We start from the raw sequence: 5,000 nt of genomic DNA, 5'->3' as shown, positions 1-5,000 counted from the left end.
AAGCCCGGAGCCCGGGGCAGGGCGACCCCGGACGGACGGGGGTCCGCCTGGCCCCTGCCCGCGGGGGCAGGCTCCGGGTTGACCTGGTGGCCGGACGGGAATTAAGCCCGGAGCCCGGGGCAGGGCGACCCCGGACGGACGGGGGTATGCCGGCCCCTGCCCGCGGGGGCAGGCTCCGGGTTGACCTGGTGGCCGGAGGAGAATTAAGCCCGGAGCCCGGGGCAGGGCGACCCCGGACGGACGGGGGTCCGCCTGGCCCCTGCCCGCGGGGGCAGGCTCCGGGTTGACCTGGTGGCCGGACGGGAATTAAGCCCGGAGCCCGGGGCAGGGCGACCCCGGACGGACGGGGGTATGCCGGCCCCTGCCCGCGGGGGCAGGCTCCGGGTTGACCTGGTGGCCGGAGGAGAATTAAGCCCGGAGCCCGGGGCAGGGCGACCCCGGACGGACGGGGGTCCGCCTGGCCCCTGCCCGCGGGGGCAGGCTCCGGGTTGACCTGGTGGCCGGAGGAGAATTAAGCCCGGAGCCCGGGGCAGGGCGACCCCGGACAGACGGGGGTCCGCCTGGCCCCTGCCCGCGGGGGCAGGCTCCGGGTTGACCTGGTGGCCGGACGGGAATTAAGCCCGGAGCCCGGGGCAGGGCGACCCCGGACGGACGGGGCTCCGCCGGCCCCTGCCCGCGGGGGCAGGCTCCGGGTTGACCTGGTGGCCGGAGGAGAATTAAGCCCGGAGCCCGGGGCAGGGCGACCCCGGACGGACGGGGGTCCGCCTGGCCCCTGCCCGCGGGGGCAGGCTCCGGGTTGACCTGGTGGCCGGAGGAGAATTAAGCCCGGAGCCCGGGGCAGGGCGACCCCGGACAGACGGGGGTCCGCCTGGCCCCTGCCCGCGGGGGCAGGCTCCGGGTTGACCTGGTGGCCGGACGGGAATTAAGCCCGGAGCCCGGGGCAGGGCGACCCCGGACGGACGGGGCTCCGCCGGCCCCTGCCCGCGGGGGCTGGCTCCGGGTTGACCTGGTGGCCGCTCGGGACTTAAGCCCGGAGCCCGGGGCAGGGCGACCCCGGACGGACGGGGCTCCGCCTGGCCCCTGCCCGCGGGGGCAGGCTCCGGGTTGACCTGGTGGCCGGACGGGGAATAAGCCCGGAGCCCGGGGCAGGGCGACCCCGGACGGACGGGGGTCCGCCGGCCCCTGCCCGCGGGGGCAGGCTCCGGGTTGACCTGGTGGCAGCTCGGGACTTAAGCCCGGAGCCCGGGGCAGGGCGACCCCGGACGGACGGGGGTATGCCGGCCCCTGCCCGCGGGGGCAGGCTCCGGGTTGACCTGGTGGCCGGTTTGCTTTCGGGCCACCAGGTCAACCCGCTGCCTGTATGGGGTTGACCTGGTGGCCGCTTTCCTTCCCGGCCACCAGGTCAACCCGCTGAATGTATGGGGTTGACCTGCTGGCCGCTTTCCTTCCCGGCCACCAGGTCAACCCGCTGAATGTATGGGGTTGACCTGCTGGCCGCTTTTCTTCCCGGCCACCAGGTCAACCCGCTGAATGTATGGGGTTGACCTGCTGGCCGCTTTCCTTCCCGGCCACCAGGTCAACCCGCTGAATGTATGGGGTTGACCTGCTGGCCGCTTTCCTTCCCGGCCACCAGGTCAACCCGCTGAATGTATGGGGTTGACCTGCTGGCCGCTTTTCTTCCCGGCCACCAGGTCAACCCGCTGAATGTATGGGGTTGACCTGCTGGCCGCTTTCCTTCCCGGCCACCAGGTCAACCCGCTGAATGTATGGGGTTGACCTGCTGGCCGCTTTCCTTCCCGGCCACCAGGTCAACCCGCTGAATGTATGGGGTTGACCTGCTGGCCGCTTTCCTTCCCGGCCACCAGGTCAACCCGCTGAATGTATGGGGTTGACCTGCTGGCCGCTTTCCTTCCCGGCCACCAGGTCAACCCGCTGAATGTATGGGGTTGACCTGCTGGCCGCTTTCCTTCCCGGCCACCAGGTCAACCCGCTGAATGTATGGGGTTGACCTGCTGGCCGCTTTCCTTCCCGGCCACCAGGTCAACCCGCTGAATGTATGGGGTTGACCTGCTGGCCGCTTTCCTTCCCGGCCACCAGGTCAACCCGCTGAAAGTATGGGGTTGACCTGGTGGCCGCTTTCCTTCCCGGCCACCAGGTCAACCCGCTGAAAGTATGGGGTTGACCTGGTGGCCGCTTTCCTTCCCGGCCACCAGGTCAACCCGCTGCCGGCATGGGGTTGACCTGCTGGCCGCAGAGGGGCAGGCTCCGGGTTGACCTGGTGGCCGGACGGGGATTAAGCCCCGGCTCGGAGCAGGGCAAGCCCGGGCGGAGGGGGGTCCGCTTGGCCCCTGCCCGCGGGGGCAGGCTCCGGGTTGACCTGGTGGCCGGTTTGCTTTCGGGCCACCAGGTCAACCCGCTGAATGTATGGGGTTGACCTGCTGGCCGCTTTCCTTCCCGGCCACCAGGTCAACCCGCTGAATGTATGGGGTTGACCTGCTGGCCGCTTTCCTTCCCGGCCACCAGGTCAACCCGCTGAATGTATGGGGTTGACCTGCTGGCCGCTTTCCTTCCCGGCCACCAGGTCAACCCGCTGAATGTATGGGGTTGACCTGCTGGCCGCTTTCCTTCCCGGCCACCAGGTCAACCCGCTGAATGTATGGGGTTGACCTGCTGGCCGCTTTCCTTCCCGGCCACCAGGTCAACCCGCTGAAAGTATGGGGTTGACCTGCTGGCCGCTTTCCTTCCCGTCCACCAGGTCAACCCGCTGAATGTATGGGGTTGACCTGCTGGCCGCTCTGCTTCCCGGCCACCAGGTCAACCCCCTGCCGGTATGGGGTTGACCTGCTGGCCGCAGAGGGGCAGGCTCCGGGTTGACCTGGTGGCCGGCAGGGACTTCAGCCCCAGGGCCCCTGGCAGGGCGACCCTGCCCTTGTTCCCCAGAAAAGGAGAGAGCTGGCTCGCAGCGGGAAAAGCTGCCTACGGCACCTGGGATTCCCAGGCGGTCACCCATCCAAGTACTAGCCAGGCCCGGGACGGTTTACCTTCCGAGATCGGACGGGATCGGGGGCCTTCCGTCCGGTATGGCCGTAGGCACTCGGCTCCGGTCCGCCTCGTCCCCTTTCCCTTACTGACTCCCCTGCCTCGGGTGGGCCCGATCCTTTTTTCCGTTTTTTTTTTTCGCTCCGGAGGCTTCATGAGCCCCCCCCCAACACCCCTTTGGGGGTCGGTGAAAATTTTTTTTTCAGACTTCCAGGGGCCCGATCCTGGCCGCGGGCACCCGGCTCCGGGCACCCGGCTCCGGGCCGCCTCGTCCCCTTTCCCTTACTGACTCCGCTGCCTCGGGTGGGCCCGATCCTTTTTTCCGTTTTTTTTTTTCCGCTCCGGAGGCTTCGTGAGCCCCCCCCAACACCACTTTGGGGGTCGGTGAAAAAATTTTTTTCAGACTTCCAGGGGCCCGATCCTGGCCGCGGGCACCCGGCTCCGGGCACCCGGCTCCGGGCCGCCTCGTCCCCTTTCCCTTACTGACTCCCCTGCCTCGGGTGGGCCCGATCCTTTTTTCCGTTTTTTTTTTTTTTCGCTCCGGAGGCTTTATGAGCCCCCCCCAATACCACTTTGGGGGTCGGTGAAAAAAATTTTTCAGACTTCCAGGGGCCCGATCCTGGCCGCCGGCACCCGGCTCCGGGCACCCGGCTCCGGGCCGCCTCGTCCCCTTTCCCTTACTGACTCCCCTGCCTCGGGTGGGCCCGATCCTTTTTTCCGTTTTTTTTTTTTTCGCTCCGGAGGCTTTATGAGGCCCCCCCTAACCGTTTTTGGGGTCGGTGAAAATTTTTAGTCAGACTTCCAGGGGCCCGATCCTGGCCGCGGCTTCGCAGGCTGGCCTGGGGGGGGGGGCATCTCTAGCTCCGGCCGCGGACGGCGAGACGCTCGGCCACCAGGTCAGCCCGGAGGAAAAGGCTGAAAAAAATGTCTAAGTCCCCCCGGGACACCAGGTCAACCCGGAGGAAAAGGCTGAAAAAAATGTCTAAGTCCCCCCGGGACACCAGGTCAACCCGGAGGAAAAGGCTGAAAAAAAGTCTAAGTCCCCCCGGGACACCAGGTCAACCCGGAGGAAAAGGCTGAAAAAAATGTCTAAGTCCCCCCGGGACACCAGGTCAACCCGGAGGAAAAGGCTGAAAAAAAGTCTAAGTCCCCCCGGGACACCAGGTCAACCCGGAGGAAAAGGCTGAAAAAAAGTCTAAGTCCCCCCGGGACACCAGGTCAACCCGGAGGAAAAGGCTGAAAAAAAGTCTAAGTCCCCCCGGGACACCAGGTCAACCCGGAGGAAAAGGCTGAAAAAAAGTCTAAGTCCCCCCGGGACACCAGGTCAACCCGGAGGAAAAGGCTGAAAAAAATGTCTAAGTCCCCCCGGGACACCAGGTCAACCCGGAGGAAAAGGCTGAAAAAAAGTCTAAGTCCCCCCGGGACACCAGGTCAACCCGGAGGAAAAGGCTGAAAAAAAGTCTAAGTCCCCCCGGGACACCAGGTCAACCCGGAGGAAAAGGCTGAAAAAATGTCTAAGTCCCCCCGGGACACCAGGTCAACCCGGAGGAAAAGGCTGAAAAAAATGTCTAAGTCCCCCCGGGACACCAGGTCAACCCCGAGGAAAAGGCTGAAAAAATGTCTAAGTCCCTGCTCGGCCATCAGGTCAACCCCATTCAAAGTGACGGGTTGACCTGATGGCCGGCAGTCTCACGGAAGTCCGGATGGGGTCGCCAAAAGTGCCCTCGGCCGACCGAGAGAACCAGGAGGTCGGATAGGATTTCAGATTGGTCCCCCTAAATTGGCGGTTGGATTTTTCGACTAGTTCATTTTGACGGGTGCGAGGAGATTTCTGAGAACAGGTTTTTCGGAACCTGTGAGAACCAGAGATGAGCCTCGGGGACCAATCTGCGCGTTGTACCCGATCTTGTGAGGGGGGACAGGGGCACGTTGGCAGGTGGGGCGGCCCCCGGCCCCCCCGA

The 5,000-nt window shown here is 65.8% G+C and overlaps 1 non-coding gene across 1 annotated transcript; it reads right to left on the bottom strand.

The window, feature by feature from the left end:
* Window positions 1-2,973: 2,973 nt before the first annotated feature.
* On the bottom strand, window positions 2,974-3,092 carry LOC141980132 (5S ribosomal RNA). The gene has a single exon (XR_012637506.1). It is a non-coding gene; the product is annotated as a 5S ribosomal RNA (ribosomal RNA).
* Window positions 3,093-5,000: the final 1,908 nt, after the last annotated feature.

Source organism: Natator depressus, chromosome 28, assembly GCF_965152275.1.
Source record: "Natator depressus isolate rNatDep1 chromosome 28, rNatDep2.hap1, whole genome shotgun sequence".
NCBI classification, from domain to species: domain Eukaryota; kingdom Metazoa; phylum Chordata; order Testudines; family Cheloniidae; genus Natator; species Natator depressus.
This window is presented reverse-complemented; position numbering and strand designations above follow the sequence as displayed.